This window comes from Mustela erminea, chromosome 12 (genome assembly GCF_009829155.1).
Source record: "Mustela erminea isolate mMusErm1 chromosome 12, mMusErm1.Pri, whole genome shotgun sequence".
NCBI classification, from domain to species: Eukaryota; Metazoa; Chordata; class Mammalia; order Carnivora; family Mustelidae; genus Mustela; species Mustela erminea.
The window spans coordinates 45,194,671-45,222,217 of NC_045625.1; the positions used below are offsets into that span (position 1 = coordinate 45,194,671).

Genomic DNA, 27,547 nt, shown 5'->3' on the forward strand with positions numbered 1-27,547 from the left:
GATTCTAAATGGCATCTTACCAACATATGCCAAATCATGTTAGAATCACACATTTCCAGCCAGACAGTATATTCAGCTGCTGCTAAGGAAACTGTTTTCTTTCAAAAAGAGACTATGTGCCCTATGAAGATGCTGTTAAATGGTGTACCTCTTTTTATTTTGTACTCACCTGCCCCTCCTTCTTCTCCCCTTCAAAGTGTTACCCTCTTTACCAACAGACATTCCCTCAGAGTCAGTACCTGAGTGAAAGAATGCATAAGGGAGCTAGAATTGAAGCAGTAGAGCTGTTAAGTATATATTGTATAAACACACTCAAACATATATTCACATATGTGCAGCTGCATATTATATATAAGTTGTGAATAATACTTTTCTTGTCAATCCTAACCTTTCACTAACATTTCACTTAAAGTTAACTTAGTTGTAGCGATCACGGAAATTAATGGAAAGTATCTATGTCTCTGTATATGGAAAACATATTAGCCTGAGGGACATCTCTCACCAGGAAATTACTAAAGGAGATTGGCAGAAGAGACATGGGTTCTGGGTGGAGTGGAGAATTGTCCCAGAACAGACTTGTATAATGCATGGGCATCTCCCCAGGAAGTCCCCAAAATCCTGGGAAGATGATCCAATAAAAAGCTACCTCCCTTAACAAGACATGGTGAACATCTGGAATTGTTGAATTTGTAGGGTTAATTATGGAAAGCTTTAGGGGGAAATGTAGTTGTTTTTTTCAAATGCTCTCATGAAAAACTTTTTTTTTATTAACTTCATGTTTTGATGAGAGTAGGATTAGCAACAGTGTCTAATGATACTGATAGAATGAGAAAGGATTATTCATGGAAGGGTAACACCGACATTATACTTGGATTGGTTGAATTGGGATCCATTTTTAACTAATGACATCCTTGGTTAGATTTGCAGTGGATAAGAGAGTAATAAGATCCAGGAAAAAACAAAAAAAACAAAAAAAACCCAAAGTCTCTGCCCTTTTTGCAAGTATCCATCCATGCTGGAAAGAATAAATGAAACACAGGTGTTTCCACACGGTACCTCACAAGAATTCTCCCTTGAAAAATGGTCTCAGTTTCTCTCCAGTCAGTAGACTCACTCCAGGATCTAAAGTTCCCGACTTCTGAAAACTCCCTCTTGCCTTGTCATTTGAAAGCCTAGAGAAAACCTGCTTGATTAAGCATTCCACTGTATATTCTTTCCACATTTCCATTCTTTCATCAATGTATTTCTTACAATGGCCACTGATGGTTTTCTTTTTATTCATTGATCACTGGTGGAAGCATCAAGCTCCTGGTCCACATATTTGCAGCTGGTGACACAACCATGTTATTTCACAGGCTCTGCTTTTTCTTTCTCTTTGCTGCTCAGCTCAACTCTACAAGCGCAAACATCTGAGTAGCAGCAGGACCTGCTGGTCTGAGCACAAGTCTGGGAGTCAGTAACTTTGAGTTCAAATCCCAGCTCTGACACATGTTTGTTCTGAAGATGTGAGCTGTCCTATAAAAGCACTCTCCGTGGTATTCACACAAGCCTGGAAACAACTGTGCTTCTGTGCTACCACAAAGAAATCTTTCTTGCAGCTGGGCTTATGGCATTTTCAATAGTCATCTGATGGAGGTTTGGTCTGCCACAAAAAGTGTAGTGTAAGGCAGAGTGCAAGCGGCGCAGCTTGCCCTTCAGTGAGAATGACTTTGACTGCTCAGTCCAGGAGGTGGCAAAAGGAGGATTTCAAGGTCATTTTCCTCACCTTTCAAACCTGTGATTTCATATTAGAGGATCAGGCTGTCAGCCTTTCTGTGTCAACAATTCTCTCTGGGAACGTTAATGTCACTTCTAAGCTTAATAATGACCCCAAAGTTAGGAATGTACTGTAAACATCCTGAATGTGATGAATAAGTCAAAATAAACAAGGATGATAAAAGCAAACTGTGCCTGAAATTATTTACAGCTAATACTGACTGTAAAATAAAGGGAAAACATAAGCTAAGATTGTATCCATTGAGGATCAAGTCTGTATATGAAAAGGAAAGCATTTGGGGTGCCTGGGTGCCTCAGTGGTTAAGAATCTGCCTTCCTGACTTCACCTCAGGTCAGTCCTGGGATCAAACCCTACCTCCCTCAACTGGGCTCCCTGCTCACCAGAAAGCCTGCTTTTTCCCTCCCCCACCTCTCCCCTGCCTGTGCTCCCTCTCTCCCTGTGTCTCCCTCTGTCAATAAATAGATAAAATCTTAAAAAAAAAAAAGCAAGGAAAAGAAAGCATTTAATCAAATATGCAGATGTACCGTCTTCATGCTATGAAACTGAAAATTTCCAGTCTAGTCAACATATAACCCAACACAAATCTTCTGAAAATTAACTTCTTAATGAAATTTTAAAAATATAAAGTTTCAGCATTTTCTTCTGCAAAATAAGTATAGCATCATCTCTTACTCGTATCACAATACCCTAATGGGTTTAAATATGATTTTTATGTTAAAGAAATGAATTACAAATCACTATAGAACCATCAGATTCGGCCCCAGTCTTAAAAGTATTTGTTCAGTTATTCTAAGCTATCGTGATTTTTGCTTTCCTCTAGTGCAGTGGTCCTCAACTTGGCTGCACATTGAAATCATCCAGGAAGCTTTTTAAAAATTTCCAATTCCCAGCCCCATCCTAGACCAATTAAACTGGAAGATTTAGGGGTGGAACTGAGAAATTACTATCCTCAAAGAGTGCTTCGAACGTGTGGGTAGAGCAGAGAACCACTAATGGAGTGCAAATCTAGTTATGTAATAATAAACTGAAAAGCCAACAGCTAACAAATGAAAGCTAGGCATGCTCCAGGATGTGATGCAAACATTTTCCTAACCTTTATATTTCTTCCTATGTGCAGTTTTCCACTAAGCTTCTAATTATCATCTTACCTAATAAAGCTTGGAAGACCAAAGGACTAGTGAAGAGAGAAAATCGGGACGAATTCCCAAATTTCCACAATTTGGACTAATTAGAAAAGCCTATCTAAATTAAGGGAAATTCAACATGTTAAGATACTTTTAAAAGAAATGTTAATTTTCTGCCTCAAAATACCATCTTTACTCAAACAAAGGCTTATAAGCTTAACCAATGCATCTTTCATTCATTGAGTGAGGTTTGTAGAGGGCCGTCAGGGATTTCCTTCAACAAATAGGTTTTTTAAATATGTGTCAAATCACTGTGCTGTGTATTTGAAACTAGTGTAACATGTGTGTCAACTACACTTTAATAAAAAATTTTTTAATAAAATAACATGAGAAAAATTAAAATAAAAAATAAAATGTGTCATTAGCAAGTAAGTCACAGCAGAATATTATCTGCATAGAAGAAGTTAATATATTTGTAATAATGATCAGATGAATATGACAAATATTATATTTGTAGAAGTCCTTATTTTCCTGTCCTAAGAAGTCCTAATTCTTCCCAACTACAGGTGGGAGGTTCTGATCTTTCTTCTACCTGTAGAGTCAGCTGCAGATACTCACTCTCATTCCTCATGCCAGCTCTCTGTTTTTCTATCTCTGTCTCTGTCTCTCTGTCTCTCTTGTTCACACACACAATCTTTTATTTTTTTTTTATTTAAAGATATTTATTTATTTATTTGACAGAGAGAGATCACAAGTAGGCAGAGAAGCAGGCAGAGAGAGAGGAAGGGAAGCAGGCTCCCTGCTGAGCAGAGAGCCTGATGCGGGACTCGATCCCACAACCCGGAGATCATAACCTGGGCCGAAGGCAGCGGCTTAAACCCACTGAGCCACCCAGGCACCCAACACACACCATCTTTTAAAATATACATGTGTCGGGGCGCCTGGGTGGCTCAGTGGGTTGAGCCGCTGCCTTCGGCTCGGGTCATGATCTCGGGGTCCTAGGATCGAGTCCCGCATCGGGCTCTCTGCTCAGCGGGGGGCATGCTTCCCTTCCTCTCTCTCTGTGATCGCTTCCCTTCCTCTCTCCTACTGTGATCTCTCTCTGTCAAATAAATAAATAAAATCTTTAAAAATAAAATAAAATAAAATAAAATGTACATGTGTCATCATTTCAATTCCCTAACTAGCAGAGCCTAGAATTAGTCTACATCTACTACATCTACTGGGCTGGGCATGAGAACTGGCACTTTTTAAATTTTTTTTAAAGATTTTATTTATTTATTTGATAGACAAAGATCACAAGTAGGCAGAGAGAGAGAGAGAGGAAGAAGCAGGCTCCCTGCTGAACAGAGAGCTGGATGCGGGGCTCAATCCCAGGACCCTGGGATCATGACCTGAGCCAAAGGCAGAGGCTTTAACGCACTGAGCTTCCAGATGCCTGAGAAATGGCATCTTAACCATCGCTGAGACTATCTTGTCTCATCACCATTTGACTCAACTATCTTGTCTCATCACCATTTGACTCAGAGCTAGACTGTCAGACTTGCCAGTCAGGGACAATAAAATTTTATAAGAATTAGAGTTATTACTGGAAATGTAATGAGAAAGCCAATTAATCAGAACTCTTCCTAAGAAGATACTATATTCCATTGGTGGGAATGAGCCACCTTCTGAGGAAGGAGAAATAAGATCATCAAGGATGCTATTTGCCAAAGAGTAAGAATTTGGCTAATTGCAGAATTTTTGAGGTGAATAAGCTTGGGACTATGGTGGGCTTGCTCAGAACCATGTTAGAGAGGCTAGGCACTGCCACCATTAGTACTCAGTCTCCACCTTCCTGCCTGCCCCTTGCTTTTCTTTTAAGTCAGTGGTCCTCCAAGTGAGATCTCCAGACCTGCAGTGTCTCCTGAAAACTTGTTAGATTACAGATTCTCAGGCCTTTCTCCAGATCTACCCAGTCAAAAACTATAGTGTGGAAACTGCATTTTAACAAGTTCTTCAGGTCATGTTGATGCATTCTCCAACTTCAGAACCATTGCTCCAAGGTTTGAATAAAAATGAAAGAGTAAAAAACAAAATTTATGCTACAGATAGGATTCCATCTCTGACTAATATTCCGTATAATGTCCCTATCTATATTTCCAGTTCCTCATTAGGAATGGAACCATTTCCTCCTCCATCTCTAACCTACTATGGATGAGATCCTGTCTCAATCTAGCTATTACCATTCTTCCATTATCAAGGATGTAGATCTTGTACCTTTATCCATTCAATCATCCCCTGAATACCATCATGAATGTACTGACTGCTTCTAACTACCAATGCTTCTTTTATCCCCTTCCAACTCATGACTACCTGATCTTCTTGTACAGTGAAGGTTCTCCTGGTCTCCCTTAATTTCCTTAATTTCCTTAATATCCTTAATCATGAGTGGCAAAATGAAATCCAAGTACTTTCTATGGTGAAGGACCTGCTACAGCTTGTAGGTAAATGGTTTAGGTATCTCCAGTATCAAATCACCTCCCTTAACCCTTCCACACACTATCCAACAATGAGGGGTTGTGCTAAAATATTTAATAACTCAATCAATGAGGGGAAAAGAAAAGTAATGATCTGTAATGTTTGCCAATTTCTGAGATGCGAATGTAAATAATCCCATTTAACTACCAATATGATGTCACCAAATGTAGAGTTACAATGAGATATGTATAATCAGTTCTGGAGAAACTGTGAAAGCCAACTGCGGCCCACCACTGTCAGAAGCTTACGGTAATCTGAATGACCCTCTATCCAAGTCCACCAAATCTATAAATACAGAAGTGTTAAAATGAAAATATAACACTAGCAAGTATGAGAACACAGCCTACAAAACCTCAGATTAACAGTTAACATCTACATTTCTCAACAAACATTTATTGTATATCTAATAAGCAATATGAATAGAACAGCAGGCAAAATAAACATGACACTTTTTTACAAAGGGTAGAAAAGAACATAATAGGTAATTAAAATAAGTATATTAAATGGTGGTAAGTCCTATAAAGAAAAGTTAAAAGAGGTAGAGAATATTCAGGGTTTCGATTTTAAATAGTATAGTCAGAGAAAGTCTCACTGAGAGGCAGGCATTTAAGCCCAAACCTAAAGGAAATGAGGGAAGCATTTTTCTTGGGGAAGCAACAGCAAGTAAAAGGTCCTGAGGCAGGAAAGCACTCAGCCTTCTCAAGGCACAGCAAGGAGACATGATGTCTTAGGTGAAATAAACAAGGAAATAAGATGAGAGAATGAGAAGGACAGATAATATGAGGGCTTGTAGGATTTTCACAGTGGTATGGGAGCCCTTGGAGGGTTTTAAGTAGAAGAGTGACATGATCTGACACACATTTTAGCAGGATCACTCTGGTTTACCTACAGAGAATAGATTCTTCCTGTGCAAACTGAACATGTTCAAACAGGACAACTATGTAAGAAGCTATCACAGCAGCCCAGGAGAGAGATGGTAGTAGAATGAGCCAGAGTGGTAGCAATGGAGATTAAGAGAAATGGTCAGATTCTGAATGTGTTATGAATATAGACACACAGATTTGCTATTGAATTGGTCATGGGGTATAGAAGAGAGAAAGGAATCAATGACAACTCCAAGTTCTCTGAATTGATCAACGAGAGGATCCAGGTGATATTAGAGGAGATAACAAAACTGGTAGGAACAGACTGAGAAATTCAGTTTGGGATGCGCTTTATTCGAAACGACTACTGGATAGCTCCCAGAAGATGTAAAATAAATAGTACCTGTAAGAGCATGGAGTTCATGGAACAATTCCAGGCTAGAGTTGTACATTTGTGAATAGTCAGTGCATAGATGGTATGTAAAGCCATGAGCCTGGATGACCCCAACAATCAATTCAGGCATAGAATGGAAGAAGTCCAAGAACTGAGCCTTAGGAAAAGCCAGTAAAGAGAATAAAGACAGGAACCAGAAAAGGAGGATTTCTTGGTTCATGGCTTTCTCTGACTAATTTGAGATAGAATTAGATGAGTTAACAAATATAGAGCACTTACCAAATGCTAGGTGCTATTTCAACTAAAATGTCAAAGTCTTATAATACTAAGTTGCATTAATAATGACGATAAGATTGATAAGGAAAGCCTGCCCTCACTAGGGAAGGGTGATTTTACTTAAAATATCCTAGTTTCCAAATAAAGACTGTCCAAGTTAAGGATGATGATTCACTGTTCTTATTCAACTTGGAAAAAGATCTACAAAATAATATATCCACTATCTTAAACTTTCATTCCATTTACCTCAACTGCCAACAACACTATGAAATTTGCCCTGACTGTAATCCTTCAAAATTTATCTTACATTCGATCTACTACTCCATGTATTTTTCTGTTTCTCCCAACTATATGTTTACTCCCTTCTTAGCCTGCCACAAAAGTAGGGTTGGCTTACTTTTATAGCACCTACTCTACTTCAATTAATAAAAATCATTTACATTTTTTCCCAATTCCTTGCCCTCCCTGCCTGCCTGCCTTCCTTCCCTCTTTCATATACTTCCCATTCATTCCATCAACAAATAAGAATGCACAAGGTACTGTGCTCAAGACATGTGATCTTTATATTTCTTCATATATCCAATCTACTGGCAGGAGCTTTGCAGACTTTAGGAGACCAATTAAATATCTGATAACTTAAAAAATAGTTTTCTCAGTTATTATTTAAAACATCTTTGCTCTAGTTCTGTCTTTTCTCTGAAATTAAATATCTGTGCAAATCCATAGGCATAACGAAGAAATAGCAAATAGAAAAAACACTTAGACCATGGCTTGGTAACTCCCAATTTCAAATCTTGTTCGGTAAGGAAAAAGACAGAGCATTGCTATGAGTCTCAAAGTGAACTGCATAAATTCAGTCCCAAAAATACAATCAGAATTTGTTCCTTATATAAATTTGATCCCCTTACTTCTGTCATCAAGTATCAGAGTTAATATGTTCCTCAGGTTGTGTTTTCAGAAGTGGGAGTTCATTCCCAAGTGGCTGATTTACTCCCAAGACTAGCTCATTAGCAGCTGTAGCCTGCCTTTTGGTTCTTTTTTTTTTTTTTTTAACCACTGAAGTTTAATTATTGTACAACAAATAAGCAACATCTACTGTAGTATATATGAACAAAAGACTACATTTTGAACCAGATACTTTTTACCTTTTTCATGATCCTCACTTTCTTTTACTCCAATTAAATATTAATATTAAAAATCCTTCTCTAGTCCTAAGTTCCAATGATCAGAACACAAAATTTTATTTATGGATAGAGATATATTTATGCAAAAACATCCCATCATGTGTGAAATAAAATGATATAAGTGAATATAGCATGTTGTCTTTGCACTGGATATTACAAGTGTTATATGCTATAATGATAATAGGCTTTTAAGTTTCTTTATTTAAAGTATTACTTATCTGCACAAGATAAACTTCATATTTGGATTTGGGATCCATGAATACCTAGAAAGTAATAAATATGAGATTATATTTGTAACCAAAAGAAAAATGCTTTTTCTTTTCTGTTGACAGAACAACTGAAACAAAATTACATTATGTTGGCAAATATGGCATAATATATTTGTCCAAAGGAGTAAAAGAACAAAACTTTGTCAAAGATATGTTTCATCCACCAAAGCCTGTAAAAAGTTCTCAATTATATGTCCTTATGTATAAACTACAGACACTGGAAACAAAACACTTGAAAGTATTATTACCGTGCACATTAGAAATCTTACCAAAATTTACTTGGTTACTTATATCAGAACAATAAAAAATAAAATCCTTTTATTATTAAACAATGATTTTTATCCTTTAATCAAAGTAGATTTTAAGTAGAATAAATTACTTTTGAGCATTGTCTATTAGAGGTTCATTCATAAATAAAATAGAACAAAAATAGAAAGTTTGACACCCTGAACTTACGCAGATATCTGAGAATTAGAATTGATAATGTATACAAATGTTTTCATTAAAAAATTGAAATCCACTATAGACTAAAAACATATGAAATATATGGCTTGGCTTTTCATTTTTTAGTTTTTATGGAATATACATGCAGAACAGTGCATAAAACAGTCATTACAGGGACGCCTGGGTGGCTCAGTTGGTTGGACGACTGCTTTTGGCTCACGTCATGATCCTGGAGTCCCGGGGTCGAGTCCCGCATCGGGCTCCCAGCTTCACGGGGAGTCTGCTTCTCCCTCTGACCTTCTCCTTGCTCATGCTCTCTCTCACCTCCTCTCTCTCAAATAAATAAATAAAATCTTTAAAAAAAAAAACAGTCATTATACAGTTTAAAAATTTTTTTAAAGATTTTATTTATTTATTTGACAGAGAGAGAGATCACAAGTAGGCGGAGAGGCAGACAGAGAGAGGGGGAAGCAGGCTCCCTGCCGAGCAGAGAGCCCGACGCAGGGCTCCATCCCAGGACCCTGAGATCCTGAGCCGAAGGCAGAGGCTTAACCCACTGAGCCACCCAGGTGCCCTCAGTTTAAAATTTTTAGTATAATTACTAACTCCTATATAACCATAATGGATCAAGAATAGGGCATTGTCAACCCTACAACAAACAGAGAATTCCTGAGTCATGGAACAAGGAGAAGAGGGCAGACAGGCACCCTGGAAGGCAGGAAGGCAAAAAGAAAGTAAGACAAAAAGGAGAGAAGTAATATAAATAGTTAATCTAATCCACTAAAATGAATTCTATTTTGGTATAAAAGTATAAAAGGAAAATGTAAAATTAATCCATTTAAAGTAAATCATAACTATCTGAGAAAAATATTAATACAAATAAAATTTATCTTATAGATTCAGAACCATAAGTAATTCAGGAACAATAACATAAATTTATTTCTTAAGTCAGTATTATAATCCTGTTATTAGATCATCTAATGGAAGAGTGTACCTATAATTCTATGTAATGTAAGATGAATACAAGTTTCATATTTATAAGGTTTCTCCAATAATACCTAAGTGTGAGGAAAAATCTCAGACAACTCGAAAATTGCACTGTCACATTACCAAAAAATTGCAATATCAATAGGTTCTTAAAAGAGTCATTGTCGGACACGACTTATCTTAGGTCTGGCATATAACCAGTCTGAATTTCTAAATGCTTTTTTGTGTAAACACACACAGTTAGAATAGATAAAATGGAAAACATCCAACATACTGTACTGGTTTGAGAATGTGGAGACAGGATTCAGTTTCAAGTCTTGCTTTGAGCTTGCTATCTGACCTTCAGTAAATCACTTAACCTCAGCTGACTCAGTTTCTTCTCCTTAAAATGAAGAAGACATGTGTTTATTTACTAATCGCCTCATTCATTCAGCAAGTATTTATTGAAAGCCTACTATGTGCTTTGAACTATTTTAGACACTGACAATGCAATAGTAAATGTGTATCTTACCTCCTTATATATATGCAGACAGGATGGGTGTAAACCCATAAGCCAGAAAGCCAATAAGAAAAACAAACAAACAAAAACAAGAGGTGCTATGAAGAGAATCCACCTGGCAACCTAATTTCTGAGAAACTGGAATTTTTCTCTTTAAGTTTTCACAGTTTTACACTAGGGAGGGAAGGTTCACTTGTTTCTAACCGTATTCACTTTCATCTAAGTTAATGCTCACCTACTCCCAGAGAAACGTTGGTATCTCACACAAGACATTTCATTCACTCACAGAAAATCTACATAACTGCTAGGGAATTGCACGAGGGAAAATTTTCTCCTCAACATGAAAGAGCAAGAAGTGATGAGCTAACCTTTGGTTTGCTTGTTTTGAAGATAATATATTGCCTGAGTTTTCCAGGGTGAAGAGCTCACTCTACTTGAGCATGAACAGAAAAAGTAAATAACTAAACCCAGGAGGAGAAGCTCCTAAAAGCTGTTGCCTTCTTTCCTCACAAAGATTGATTTTAGAAAATTCAAGTTTCTCTTCCTCCCCTAAGTGCCCTCCTTAAAACTTTGCATAAGGACATCGGCCATTAGCTCGCAGCATATAATTTCCACAAATTAGGGATATATGGTGTATATTTGTTGTGGAAAAGAGCCAGTTTTCAGATAGATCAATCTACTTTCAAACCTTAACAGGCCTTGTCTACATGCAAAAAACTATTTAGAAGAATTCAAACCATCAAATGGAGGAAAGCATGTGAATAAAATAATAATACTTGATTTTGGAAATATAAGCAAATGAACAAATAGACCTCCACTACTATGTCCAGAGCAAAATCAGGCCTTGCACAAAGAAGGTTCCTGCCATAGAATGACTAGCTCTCTACAAATGGACCACAGAACTAGAAAATCCCATTGCTGTCCCATAGTACGATATCTGATTCATAAAGATGAATTTACACAAGGGAAAAAGAAAGCAGTAAAATTATGGAGAAACATGAGAGAGAGAGAGAGAAATCTAACTTGAGAACCATTAATATAACAACAGCTGCCCTTTCATCTTCAAATTTCCCTTTTAGGAAGATGACTAGCATATCTATAACTAGTCCTTCCTCCAAGGTCCACACGCTCATTTCTAACCATCTTTTGAATAATTCTACAGATGAAACCAAGCATATCTAAATATATTCATGTATATACCAAAATGTATTCATTTTTAGGATTCACCTTTTCATGATTGTTCAATTTGTAAAATCTACTCTCACTTTCTAAAAGTCTTCTTCATTATAGTCAAAACTGGAAACAGGTTTTCCTTTCTTTCTCTGTTACTGTTTGCTAGCATGATATCCAGTATCTAATAGGTAGACCCTTTTCTAGATATATATACAACCTTTCATCAAAAACTTCCAGACTTTTTCTCAAAATTCAAGTCAAACCAGAGTCCCACTGAGAGAACAAGGTCTCAGTCCAAGCCAGAACTCACTTGTTAACAAACACAAGTTTGTCTGTTTTGGGGTTTTGTTTTTGTTTTTTGTTTTTGTTTTTTTTTAATCTGGAAGGTAACAGTGGCTGCACCAGTTTGCATTCCAACCAAGAATGCATGAGGGTTCCTATGCAGCGGTTGTTGGAGACAGTGTAGTGGTCCCTCAAAAAATTAAAAATAGAATTACCATATTATCCAGTCAGTAATTACACTACTCGGTATTTACCCAAAGAATATGGAAATGCTAATCCAAAGGGACATAAGCATCCCTATGTTTATCACAACAATAACCAAACTATGGAAGCAACTGATCAATAGATGAATGGATAAAGAAGATGTGTTATATATATTCAATGGGATATCATTCAGCCATAAAAAAGAATGAAATCTTACCATTTGCAATGACATGGATCAAAACTAGAGGGTATTGTGCTAAGTGAAATAAGTCAGTCAGAGAAAGACAATTACCACTTTATTTCACTCATATGGAATTTAACAAAACAAAGGAGCAAAGGAAAAGTTAAACAGAGAGACAAACCACGAAAGAGACTCTTAAATACAGAGAACAAACATATGGTTGGTTACCAGAGGGAGATGGGTGAGGTATGGGTAAAACAGGTGACAGAAATTAAGAGCACACTTATCTTGATGAGCATTAAGCAATATAGGGAGTTGTTGAATCACTAATTGCACACCAGAAAAGAATATAACACTGTGTGTTAACTACACTGGAATTAAAATAAATTAAATTAAAAAATAAAAAACCTAGAATGAAACACTCAGCAGCCAGGGAAAAAGTAGAAAATTCCAAATTCTAACAGAGTAACATATATCACATGACCTTGAGAGGGTCTGCTCACCTTTCTTCATCCCATTTTTCTCCTCTTCAAAAAGTAATAATCTTGGTCTTATACAGTTAAAGAAATAAAAAATTAAGTCAGTGATTTAAGCCAGGGAAAGGCACAAGTACCATTTAAGCTAGTTGTGATAATTAGGGCTATGAATACAGAAAGGGGGAACCATGAGGTACCTACAGGTATCAGCTAGTCTCATAATAAAGGTCAACAAGTTTTTGTCAAACAGAAGAGCTAAATCAGTGTTTCCCAAAGTTTGCCGCCTGGGAAACCAAGTCCCAAAGAGGTTATCTCTTAAAAGAAAATTCTGTAGTCAAGGGAACGTAGATTAAAAAGATATCTAATATTTTTTGACATAAGTTTCCTGAACTTCCTTGACCATAGAACCCTTTTTGTCAAAAACTATCTAATAAAAGAACTTTCTAGCCTAATTTAAATTAGTATTAATAATATGCGTTTAATTTCCCCAAGTCCATGAAGTATTATCTTTTTTATCTGTGCTCTCACCCCATGGAATCCATAGTTGATTCAGCCTAAAGTAAGTGGAGTTTAGGTTTTTTCCACATTATTAAATGGAGTTTTACTGTGGCATTTGTAGCACTCCTTATTTAAATCTTGCAAGAAGTGCTTTCATTTACTTTATCTCCTTTTCAATCTCTTACATATTCACCCAGACTTCCTATTTGAAACACCTTCTCAAGGACTTTTGAAGAATACTGTTTTATAACACCAGGATATTTAGAAGAAATATTTCCTTCTTCCTATGAGTTTATTTTGCTCTTCTAACATTATCTGACAGAACTTCACCTTTGCATTTGATGAAGCCTCTTTCAGGGTGTGTTGACATGTCAGTTGATGGTCTAGCAACTCTATTAAAGATCTGTAGCTGTTAAAGTGCTGCTTTTCTAAAAATGTATATACCACTTGAAAAATCAATCCAGAGCATTCTACCATTCAACCCTCACACCTAAGCAGTGATATCAATTTCACTGTCAAAAATGAAATAACTGGAAACTTGGTTGACCAGATTCTACCACTCTCCAACCAGACCAGGATACCAAGCTATTACCTCACCATCCAAAGTTGTCAGTTTTTTGCTCTACCTAGTCCTGGAGCCTCAACTGTCTTATACTCATGCTTGTACCCTCTTCTGTTATTATTTGAAATATCAAAACAGTTAAATAATACAACTAAAGATAAATTTAAATTACCTTAATATGAAACATGCCTATTTCAGGGGCACCTGGGTGGTTAAACATCTGACTCTTGATTTCAGTTCTGGTCATGATCTCGAGGTCCTAGGATCCAGTTCCATGTCAGGCTCCATGCTCAGCAGGGAGTCTGCTTGAGGATTTCTCTCCCTCTGCCCCTGCCCCCTGCTCATTCTCTCTCTCTCTCTCTCTCTCTCTCAAATAAACTAATAAATATTTTTATTATCTATTTCAAGCAACATTTTTTGTGCATCTCCTCGAAATTCTGAGAAAAATTCTGGAACCAAGTACAAGAATGGAGCTGGGGAAATGGATATTAGTTAATAATACCAGAACTAGGTTACTTACAGTAGGTTTTAATTGATGTTGGTGCCTTTCTTTCTGATCCTACTTCCTGCAATTTCTCTTCACAATTACCATTCATTCATCTTTGGAGTTTTAAAGACCAGCATTTATGTTTTTTTATACTTCATATATTTGAAGAATTATATATAAATTAAAGGGAAAAATGAAGCAAACTCTTTGAATATTTACTAATTATTAACACATCTAGATCAATCCACATTTTCTAAAATGCTGATGGAAAACACTGACATTTAAGGGTATATTCTACGGGTACCTGGATGACTCAGTGGGTTAAGTGTCTGCCTTTGGCTCAGGTCATGATTCCAGAGTCCTGAGATCAAGCCCCACTTCAGGCTCCCTGCTCAACAGGATGTCTGCTTCTCCTTCTGCCCCCTCCCCACTAGCTCATTCTTGCCCTGTCCCCCTCTCACTTTCTCTCTCTCTCTGAAATAAAAATCTTTTTAAAAAATTTTTTAAATTCAAAAAGAAATTTTTAAAGGATGAATTCTATAAAATAGTTTTGAGGTTGGGGTGCCTGAGTGTCTCAGCCCTTAACTGTCTACTTTTGGCTCAGGTCATGATCCCAGGATCCGGGATCGAGCCCCGCCTCAGGGTCCCTGCTCAGCGGGAAGCCTGCTTCTCCCTCTCCCACTCCCCTTGCTTGTATTCCCTCTCTTGCTTTCTCTCTCTGTGTCAAATAAATAAATAAAATCTTAAAATATATATGTGTGTGTGTGTGTGTGTATAAATATATATACATATATATATATATATATTTTTTTTTTTTAATAAAAAAAGTAGTTCTGAGGTCAAATGACCTGGGGGTGCTCAAAAGAGTTTAGAAACACTGGTTTAAATGAAGCCTGGTTTAAACAAGTCCTTACTATCTTAGGACTTCTCAGATTATTCAATATACAGTATATTCAGAATACAAAATCTGGTCTTGAAATTGTTCCAGTTAGTATACTCACATACAAAAATCACCCCAAAATTTCATAGCATAAAACAAGCATTTTTATTATGCTCAGAAACCGTGAGTCAAAAATCAGAGTACAGCTTGTTTCTGCTTTTTGATATTTTGGGCCTCAGCTGTGAGTGATTGAAATAGCCAGAGCTAGGACAGCTAAGGCCAGAGATGCGCTTTCAAGGTGGTGCCTTCACACACACATGCAACACCGTGGAATGGATGGCTGCAAAGTGTGAAGTGATTAGCTGAGCACAGGTATGCATGGCCTCTCTTAGCCTGGGCCCTCAGCATAGTGAGGCTTCCCACGTGGCATCTGATTGATCCAGCAAACATGTCAGAACACCCATGCCTTTTATGATCTAGCAAGCCACAGAGTAACACTTCTGCCACACTTTCTTGGTTTTAGGAGTCACTGGCCCACCCAGGTACAAGAGGAGTGGGCAGAGACCCCATATCTCAATGGGAGAACTGCCAAAAAAATTAATTTAAACTGTCACAGAAAGAGTGTACAAAAAGTTTCTAACATCTTTTTCCACCAAAAACCCCTCTAGACCTCATCTCTCAGATCCTCATGAGATAAAGTGAATTGGCATAATAAGATGGTTTGGGGCAACTCAGAATATAAACTTAGAGAAGAATGACATAGCTTAAGAGCTGGAGCTTGAAAGAAAATGGAGAGTGAGTACTGGTGTGAGTACCTTCATTTTCGCAGAAAAGAGAAAAATAAATACAAAATGTGAGATTTGGTTGAAAAACTAAGAAGGGGTCTTATCATTTGTGAGGTCCGATCAAATTTCCATCTATTATTGACATTATTCAGACTAGTTACCTAAATATATTAGTAAAAAGCACATGTTGTAGCAGATCAGCAATTCATATCTAGGTGTCATGGACCAATCTTCCTGAGATATGAATGAATTAACTTTTTAAGTGGGTATGTGCATCTGTGTCTTCCTTCTGTATTAGTCTATCATCCATTCATGCAGTCATTTAACAAGTAAGTCTTGAGTACTTTCCATGTGTCTGTCCTGCATTGGTTGCTGAAAACACATCAATAAATGGTATTGTTGGTTCCTGCTCTTAGACAACACAGTCTAAAGCAATGTCCTCACCTTCACTTGTTCAACTTCTTTTTTTAGGCAGTTGCTATCACAGTAGAAGCTTAAAATCTACATACGTTAATTAAATGTGGGCTCAATGATTAGACAAACAAAGAAAAAACCCACAAAACAGTGTTTTAATAAGTCATGGAATGAATGGTATAGATGATAAGTAAGTTCTGAGTCAAAAGGGATCACTATGGAACTGTGCAAACTAAGATTTCATGGAAGTGCTTTAGAGATGTATCCTCTAAAAAAAGATAACTAATAACCAAATACTGAGATTATTTGTACCAATTTACATTTTCAAAGGTATGTGACAATTAAGAATTGTGTCATGTAGGGGCATCTGGGTGGCTCAGTAGGTTAGGCCTCTGCCTTCGGCTCAGGTCATGGTCTCGGGGTCCTGGGATCAAGCCCCTCATCAGGCTCTCTGCTAGGCAGGGAATCTGCTGAAGCCTACTTCCTCTCTCTCTCTCTGCCTGCCTCTCTGCCTACTTGTGATCTCTTTCTCTTTCTCCCTGTCAAGTAAATAACTAAAATCTTAAAAACAAAAAAAAATGTGTCATGTAACACATAAAGTATGGGAAATGGTATGGGCTTTTTTAACTTACTTAAAATCAAACTGTATTTAGCTCCCAGTCTCCACTGATGAAGTGAAAAGACCAACATTGGTAACTGCTTCACTGCATTCCACTCCCCTGTGTGCCTTTTTCTCCCTCCTCCCTCCCCCAGTCCTCCCCAACCCCATTCTTCTCACTCATTAATTCATTTTATATTGTACCAAGACATCAGAACTTACAAAGTCCAGGAAAAACAGAGCAAATTTTCAATCAGGGAGTCATTCATGGCCATTGCTAGAAATAGTCACCGTCCTTGTTAACAGAGTTCACTCAGAGGTGGCTGCTACTGGCTCCATTCCATGTTGTCAAATTCTCTCTATGGACTTTCTCGTCTGTCAGGTCAATATTGGGGCTTATTGCCCAGGCTTTGGGGTCACTTCCATATTAAAAAAAGCTTGTGTAAACTTTTCCCCAGCGTAAAGAGAACTAGAACACAAAAACACTAAGCACTGGCTGACCTTTCAGCCAGAAAATGTGTAAAATTATTTTTTTCATTCTGTTGTTGATAAATCTATTCCAGCAAAAAGCCTAAGAACAAGGTATAAAATTATTAATATATCGCTCTGCTATCAGTGATAACTGCACTTTTTCTTTCATCTAAAGGTCATCAACTTGCAGAAAAGAGCTACTCTGTTAAAAGGGGAGATCAAAGCACACAAATCTTGAACACCTATTAGCTGCACAAATGTGAGACAAAATATGTAGATATCTCTGGTAATAAGAAAAGGAAAAGGCATTTCTATTTAGTTATACATCTAACATATGTAATATCAATCACTTTGCTCTAACTATGCTGTCATTTTTGAACTCTTTGGTGTTCATTGTAATTTATCCAATCATAATAAATTCATTTTACTTTGGAGATTATAGCCTAGATATCGTCATCCAATTTGTATATTTTTTAGGATCAATTGTTTACCAATATTGTGAATTTTTTTTTCCTACTTTGAAAACTCAGTTGAAAGAATAGTTTTTCATAATTTACAGAAGCCCATAGCAGTAATCCTGGGGGTTTTTCCCTTTGCCTTTTTGAAGGACGCACTTTTAATGTGGCATCTCAGTATCAGAGATTTCCATTGTTATCAACATGTTGCTTCAATCTATCTTTAATCTGTGCCACCAACTGAGGAATATTAACCATATTTTACATTTCAGTAGTCAATCTGCCTTTTCTATTTCCTTGGTGAATAAAATACTTCGGTGTAATTCTTGACTGATCCATATTACCAAACGGCGTTGGTATTGGTATAAAAATAATATTATTTAAATATGATTTCTCAGATGAGAGCGTCATTTTACAGGAAGTTAAAATCACTCCCATCAGGGATATAACAAAGTTAAGTGTTTTACCCAGCACACTGAGCCATTAAGATAATCAAAAACTTTTTTCCTACTTTCCAATCTTTATGCCCACCTTCATCCCCGCTCCTCGCTCAGTAGTCTGTCTCCATGAATAGACTCTGCACATTTAACTACATCTACCAAAACAAGCTCCACAGCCCCAGAGATTTGTGGAACATTTTTGCTCAAAAATTCTTGGGAGGTTTGGAAACTTGGTTGCAAATTGGAATCACCTAGGGAGCTTTAAAAAATGCCTGTTGCCTGGGTCACGCCCCAGAGATTCTAATTTAATTGGTAGAAAGTGAGTCCTAAGCATCAGGATTTTTAAAAGCTCCCCAGGTGATTCTAACACGCAGACGAAATTGAGAACCACTGTTCTAAACCTTTGTTTTACAGATAAAACAATTAACTCTATCAGTGACACATGCAAATTTAATGTTAGCACTAAAGCTAAAACTTGAGTCTTCAGAGTTTCAGTTAATAACTCATTTCACTAACCCAAGTGTTTTCAAATGTGTTTCCCCGTGCCCGGGGCTCCTTGTAGCTACTACAGTAGGGCCCACAGATATAAAGGGGATAAAAGTCAGAGGTCTAGACCCACGGTAACCTCAACAAAAGCAGCTCTGATTTTTTTTTTTTTTTTTTTTAATATACAGGGCTTGATTTGCAAGATTTTTCAGAATAAAAAGGAGTTTTAAACAATTGCAAATAGTCCATATATAAGTAAGAGATACCCTTCTAAGGAAAAAAATAAAAGAGAGAGAGAGAAGAGAGAGAGAGAGAGAAAAGGCAAGTCCAGGGAAGGGAAGGGGAGAAAAAAGGAGGCTCACTTCAGCAGTACATATACTAAAATTGAAATGATACGGAGACGATTAGCATGGTCCCTACATATAAATAATACAAATACATTAAGCTTCCCATTAAAAAGGAAAAAGAAAGAAAATTATGGCTTTTTTTTTCTTTTTTTTTTTTTTTAATTATGGCTTCTTAAGGATGGCCAGGGCTAGTGGACAAAATTGTATATGTCAAAATATAAATCTGAGGATTTTTTCTGTTTCAATCTGAGATGATGAAGTCTTTGAGGCCAGAAAGTAACTGCTTTTGACATCCCAATGTATATTTTGCAATTCTCAAGGATGGCTGTGTTCCTTCCAAGGTGTGAGACGGATTAAGACGGCCCCTAAGGAACACAGTTTTGAGAAGGTGAAAGACTTTTTCATCAAACAAATGAAACATTAAACAAATGCTTTATTAAACAGTTCCCCATTAAAGGGAAACTGCGTGAGATGGAAGGTCGGGAGAGGAGGCCAGAAAAGGCTGTAGGAGTAACGGCAGGAAGTTGGACAGAGAATGCCAAGACAGGAATTCAGATTCCTAGAAGAAACTAGACTTATATTTACTTCATAGACTAAATGAAAAAGGCACACAGCCTGAGAAGAGAATGGAAGATGGCTATTTCACTGACATAAACTTTGTCTGGAAAACCTCCGTCCTTTTACCTTTGGAGCAGGCTGGAACAATGAAAAAGTCAAGCCACAATGCAGAACATGCCTATTCATCACAATGACATTGGCTAAGACTCATCGACATCTACTGAAATCTCAAAAGTTGTTACATAGCACTTGTCTCTATACTTTTGCTTATTCACATCTTTCTGCCTATGAATTTCCAGCAGTCATCCATTCTTTTATTTTTTTCTTAAGATTTTATTTTATTTATCTGACACAGAGAGAGAGAGATCACAAGGAGGCAGAGAGGCAGGCAGAGAGAGAGGGGGAAGCAGGCTCCCCGCTGAGCAGAGAGCCTGTTGCGGGGCTCAATCCCAGGACCCTGAGACCACGACCTGAGCCGAAGGCAGAAGCTTAACCCACTGGGCCACCCAGGTGCCCTCATTCTTTTATTTTTATTTTGATATGCTTATATTCCCCATTAGTATATAAAATCTCACTGGTGTATTTCTGTTATTAATAACTGGAATTAATATATAATTTATAAGAATAGCTATCATACATTAATCACCTACCACATGCCAAAAACCACGAGTGTCAATGCTGTAAATATTACTTCTAATGCCCACAAGAAGTTAATGTGATCTACTTCCTACTCCTGGGGAATCTTGGGCTCAGAAAGGCTATTATAGCCCAAGGTCACACAACTTTAAACTATTTCTGTTTACATTTTCAAAGCGCCAGTCACTGTAATATGCTATAATTTTATTATTTAAAAAAATTCTAGTTAATCACTGATTCAGTTGGTATACTTTCAGTTGTCAGTGAAAGAAATTCAACCAAAAACTAGCTTAAGGGCGCCTGGGTGGCTCAGTGGGTTAAGCCGCTGCCTTCAGCTCAGGTCATGATCTCAGGGTCCTGGGATCGAGTCCTGCATCGGGCTCTCTGCTCAGCAGGGAGCCTGCTTCCTCCTCTCTCTCTCTCTGCCTGCCTCTCTGCCTACTTGTGATCTCTCTCTGTCAAATAAATAAATAAAATCTTTAAAAAAAAAAAAAACTAGCTTAAATGAAAAGGCACCTAAATGTCTTACATTCCTGAAAAGTCTAAGAGGTGCTGACTTTAGACTCCACTAGATAGACCTAGGTCTTCAAAAATGCCATCAGTAAATTTTCTCTTTCTTGCTCTTGGTTCTGCTTTCTTCATTCTGTTTTGTCCTTAGACAGAGTTCTCTCCATGTGATGGTAACAAGAACTCCCAGCAGCTACAACTTAAAACCTAGCAACTAAGGAGTAGAGGATATACTCTTTCCTGAAAGTTCCAGCAAACATTTTTGGTGGGGCTCCTACTGGCCATGTTTGGATCACACATCCATCTCTAAATCAATCAAAATAACCCAACTAACTGGCCAGGCCATGGTAATGTGCTCATAGCTCAACCCTGTGGTCAGTGGTGACTTCTAGAATGCTGGGGAAGAGGAAGCTTGCCAATAAACCGTATACCTATTACAGTCAATGAGATAAAAATGTTAGCTACTCCATACAGTTACTGGGCAAGAAACAGTTCTCTGCCCATATCCTTCAAAGAAATTACCATTCATAAAATGATCACCACCACCAAGAAAGATTTTTTTAAACCTTAGTTTCAACCATTTTGTTGCATTGGTAACTCTACTATGCTCACCCGTTATACTCAACCCATTAGTTTTAAAAAGGAGACAATCCCATCAATAAAAGCATCAGGCTAGTAGCCAGACTCTAAACTGATATATGCACTGAAAGAGCTCAATCTGAGAGATACTTTACGTTAAAAAATCTGAATTTAAACAAAATGTTGTATTGCTTCTCTGAGATTGTTGGGATTATAATCTCTTCAACTCATACCATATCCATAGAAATCCTTTCCTAAATTCAGTTTAAACAATCTTTATCTGTATAGCATTGGCTGATCCCAAATTAAAGATTGTCACAAAATAGCCCATAAAGAGTGAATTCAAAGTCGAACTGATTCACATATTAAAATTCTGAAAAACAGAATTGTACAAAATGCAGCTGTAATGTTTAAAACACACTGGGAGACCAAAATTAATGGAAAGGTCAGGGAATGGGGAGCAAACAGACGTAATTGAAGTACTCATTAACTCCTCTCACTTTGGGGGACTGAGTGTATAAGGAGTGATAAACAACCACCCAGTTGATTATGGGAATATGGGGAGCAATCAGAGTTTAAAAAAAAAAAGAAAGAAAGAAAGAAACAAGAAATCAAGGTAGCTAAAGGGAATAACTTGGAAACAGATAAGAAATAAAAATAAAGAAAGCAGCTGACAAACTGAAAAAGGTGACTGGGAAATCCTTAGGGGACAGTAAGGGAAAGTGGGCTTTCACAAAATGTACGGACAGATTTCCAACTACAATCAAAAAGCTCGAGAGACATTAACATCGAGCCTATTAGTTAAAATCAGAACTAAAAGCAGCTGGTATCATTTCAGAGTCCAGTAGCTAGCATCCATCTATAAGAAAAGATCCCTTGAGTATGCTTAGTGAAAAATTTAAAGGTACCAAAGTATATATGCATACTGCATAAACTAGGCTAAGTACAAAAGCAATAAAAAGGGCACTTTGAGACACTTAAATAAACAAACAATAAACCAAAGAAACAAAATTTATGAGAGCCTCTTCTTTCTAAGGGATTTGGAATTATCAAATCAAACAAGAAGGCCTATTTAAGATAGGGAGCTCATGGATAAGAAAGGAATTTTTTGCTAAAATGTTAATAAAGGAGTAGACCGAGATTGGGCTTCTACTTAGCAGATCAGCCTAATATTTTTCTGAAGTTTGACAGAAAGAATCCTATACATTCATCAAAGAAAATTCAATTTTCTCTGGAGCACGCAGCTAGACAGCATTTTGCGCCCTCTCTTATAGTTAGTGAATAAGTTCTGAATAATAGAATACAGGAGGAAGGGACAAATGATACTTCCAGGCCTGACCCTAAAATCTCTCGGGCCATCCTTTGAGTTCTTTATCTCATTTGCCCAAGGAGATGGTAGAGCCAATACATGGAAAGTGCCTAGTGCCCTGAAGGACTAAATGGGGCAGAGCCTCTCTGTGGACCAACAGCAAACTGTGACATAAATATTAAATGCTTACTTTACTAACCAAGCAATATGAGTCTCCCCTAAATAATATACAAACATAAGCCCAGAACTTACTGAAGAAAACGGAATTATTTACATTATAAAACCAGATGATTTTTGAAAAGAGAGTTAAGGAGAGATAAAAAAGAAGGATCCTGCAGTACAACCAAAGTTCAGAGATAGATGAGGTGGAACAATTACTGGAAAAAAATTTAAAAGGTTCACATTATTTCAGATAGCTGAAAGGTGTTTAAGAGAAAGGCTGTCTAACATAAATTTGAATTGTATGTTGTGCTGTGCTTCACTGTGTGTTAATCCCCCTATTGGATGCCTAATCTTCAGTAAAATTTGTTAAATGTAAAGGCTTTTTTAAAAATATCATATCTTGGAGCACCAGGGTGGCTCTGCTGGTTAAGTGTCTGCCTTCAGCTCAGGTCATGATTCTGGGGTTCTAGGATTAAGCCCCATGTTGGGATCCCATCTGAGCTGGGAACCTGCTTCTCCCTCTCTTGCTCCCCCTGCTTGTGCTCTCTCTTTCTTTCTCTGTCAAAAATAAAATGTTTTAAAAAATATATTATCTTGATAGTGAATGAATCTAATCAGGGTGGTATCTAGCAGGGTAATATAAGGGAGAAAGGAAGCAATATGAACAGGAGGTGAAACAAAGAGTGGAGATTAAAAACTTAGTAATAGCAGCTTTCTTACTTATTCCATGAGGACAGCATTACCCCACAACCAAAACCAGCAAACAATTTCCAACAAACAGACTACAGACCAATAACTCTCATAAACACATAAGCAAAATCTTCAATAAAATATTAACAAATTGAATCCAAGAATGTATGAAAAGAATTATAGCATGACAAAGTGGGATTTATTTCAGGTATTCAGGACTGGTTTAATATTCAAAAATAAGGTAATGTAATGGAATTGGGAAAACTGGATATTCACAAAAGAATAAAATTGAGCCCCTATCTTATGTAACTCACAAAAATTAACTCAAATGGGATTAAAGGATTAAATGTAAAACCTGAACTTGTAAAACTCCTAGGAGACAAGATAGGGAAAAAGCTCTTTGACATTGGTCTGCACAATGATTTTTGGATATATAAAGAGAAAAGGCTGCAAAAGCAAAAGTAAACCAGTAAGACTATTAACTAAAAAGAGCAAAGGGAATCAGCAACAGAATGAAAAAGGAATCCATGGAAGGGGAAAAAATATTTCCAAGCCATAGATCTGATAAGAGGTTAACATCTAAAATATATAAGGAACCCATTCATGCCAATAAGTAGTGCAAAACAAAACAAAATAAAATAAAATAAATAAAACAATTAGAAAACAGGCAAATGACATGCATAGACATTTTTTCCCAAAGAAGACATACAAATGGCCAACATGTACATAAATATATGCACATCACTAATCATCAGGGACATGCAAAGCAAAACCCATGACACCTGCTAGAATGGCAATCATTAAAAAGGCAAGAGATAAATGCTGGAGAAGATGTCTTCCCTTCCTTCAAATCTTCTCCCTTCCTTCAAAGGGAACCCTACCTAGTACACTGTTGGTGGGAAAGTAACCTGGTACAGCCACTGTGGAAAACACTATGGAGGTTCCTTAAAAATTAAAACTAAAATTACCATATGATCTAGCAAACCCACTTTCGGGTATATATCCAAAGGAAACAAAACCATTATCTCAAAAAGATATTTCTACTCCCATGTTCATTGCAGCATTCATTTCTGTGTTCATAGAAATAGACAATAGAAAAAGCAGTTGCTTGGAACTGGATTGGGGGAAATAAGGAGATGTTAGTTAAAGGGTACAAACTTTCATTTAATCAGTGAATGAGGTCTGAGACTCTAGTATATAGCATGGTGACTTTAGTTAATAGCATTGCCTTCTATCATTGTAATTTGCTAAGATAGAACTTAAATGTTCTCAACCTCCCCAAAAAGCAAAAAAAGTATGGCGTTTTTCATTGATCGTTAAAAAATTAGAAAAAAACATAAAAATTAGCTTAAAAACATTTATAATCTATAAGCCCAACACTCAGAGGACCACTACTATTATTTCCAATTATACTGTAACATTAATAGCTGATAACACCTTCCATATACTTATTTTTTCTGTTCAGTAACAACTTAATTATTATATGAATGTAGTTGACATACAATGTTATATTAGTTTGGGGTGTACATCTTAGTGTTACTTAAACTAACCAAATTAGAACAACAGAAATGTTGCCATTTTGGGAAAATGGTTATGTAACCATTTTTGACCTCCTGTACTCTTTGGAATGATCTGTTTCAAGTACCTATCATGTCACATTCCTATACACACAAATTTGGCATCTTATTCCAACTGGCTCCACTAGGCTTTTCTAATTGAGAAATAAGAATTATTTCTCAATCCAAATAGATACTGAAAAGTTGTCTCAGAGAAAGACAAAGAACAAGGCTGCATTTTCCTCCTAAATTTCCTTGTTCTGTCCCTGCTTGCCTGTGATAACAACCAGTTGTACATAAGGAAGTTGCCTATCCTTGACTTCTCCTTTTACCTGAAACCCTGCTGTATTCCAGATTGCTGATGATTGAAAGATCAATTGCATCATAGGCACTTGACTAAATGTCATTTCAAGTGGCATATTTCTAAGATAGCAAAAGCTATAATATTGACCAAAACAAAGAAACTGCTGAAGTTGTTGGAATAAAAGATGAGAGATGTATGTGTGATTTTCCAGCAAACACCAACTCTTGAATTCACTTCTAGGCTGAATTCTTGGAACAAAGAGATGGGACTTAACTAACCATATTTTAAAATACAAATATAATAACATAACTTTTAAAGTCTGATAACTTTAAAAAATGGAATCTTGAAAACAAAAAATGGCGGTCAGGAAATAATTACTCAGGCATACAAAAATTTAGTATAAAAAAAGATAAGGCAATGATTGATTATTCCATAAATGATACTGTAAATCGAGACAGCCATCTGGGGTAAAAATAATTGCATCTATACCCCATATCTTATTCTAATAAACACTGCAGTGTATCAATATTTAAATTTAAAAGTGAAAATATATTAGTTCAGAATAAAATATAGGAAAAAATTACCTTCATAACCCAGAAGTGGAAGCCTTTTTAAGTGTGGCAAAACAGAGAAGCTATATAAGAAAATATGGACAAATTGGGTCTAAGTTTAAGAATAAAATCTGTATGACAAAAAGCTCACCAAAAGTTATGTCAAAAGATTGTCAGCAAAATAACAAAGTGAGAAGATATTTTAATTCACATTATAAACAATGGACTAATATTTCTGTAATATAAAGACATTTTCCCAATATTTCCCTAGCATACAAAGAGCATCTGCATCTTGACAAGAATAATGTCAAAAAATAATAGAAAATACAGGCAAAGAATATGGACATATATTTCACAGAACTGTAAATATAGATAGCTCTTAAAAATGTGAAAAGAAGCTCATGAAGAAAAGGAATTAGAAATTTTGACTTCACCTTCAGGACTTATCTTTATTCACAAATAATTAAAAGGTGAATATTTTAGAATGACAATGTCACCTATAATATCATAAATTGTAATTTAATAATATTTGATTAGTCTTCCAGTGAATTTTTCTCCCATAACTGTTAAGTGTACAAAATGAGCTTGTTAGATCACTTGTATTGAACGTAACTGAAAAGGAAAAATTATAAAACTTTGCAAAAATTAAAGGAGAAGAAACAATATGACTGGGTTTGGTTTTTGTTTGTGCTTTTTTTTTTGTTTGGTTGGTTTTTTGAGGGGGAAGAGGATTCTCAACTTTTTAAAAACATAACATTCAGAAATTCTGAAATATATAAAAAGCATAATAATCATGATCCATAGTCACACCTGAAAATGGTCACATTAAGCACTTTAATGTAATTTCACTGTCCATGTCCTCTATAAAACATTCTTTTAGTATGCAAACACACACACACACACACACACACACACACACACACCCCACAGCATGCATAAATCTACATGGTGTATACAGAATATGTTATACACTATAACATAGTAGAATTTCCTAATCTGCATTATCATAAGCACTTAATAATCATTAAACCACTTTGAAAGAAACACAATAGACAAGATAAGTAAAAAACCTAAGTAAATATGGGAGATTGGGGGAGGGAAGCTGAATTTGAGTTTCTTCACAACACTGTGGGTAACTGTTGGAGAAACTTACTATTTTCTGTCCTCCTGTTTCTTTTCCATGCAGAAAGAATTCCCCCAAAAAGAGCACTTTCAATTTCTTTCCCACCTAAGGTGGACTGACTTAGGTGACTGGTGTGTTTGAAAACAGAATTGTCCAAGTGCAGCTCTGCTCCAGCATTCTCCTGGCCTCTGTACAGGATGTATTCTCTTTTCTCTCTGCCTTTCGTTAAGTTACCCTCTCAGTGAGTAAGACTTGCACCTACCCTTGCCTGAGTATGCCTCAGTGGTAAATTTAATTCTGGAGAAAAGATTAGAAAGCACATCAAAACTACAATCTTCAGCACTGCTTTAATCTGTAATTAGGTGGCTACTTTGACCTTGAGATGTCTGTCTTCTCATTTGACTTGAACTTGCAAGGTGAAGAAAGTGGTAGTATGTGTCGACTCGCTAAAACTCTAACTTTGTCTAGAACTATGTTCCCAATTCACAAGGCATTT

General features: G+C 36.6%; 1 pseudogene; it reads left to right on the forward strand.

The window, feature by feature from the left end:
• Positions 1-19,085: 19,085 nt before the first annotated feature.
• On the forward strand, positions 19,086-19,186 carry LOC116571245 (annotated as a pseudogene).
• Positions 19,187-27,547: the final 8,361 nt, after the last annotated feature.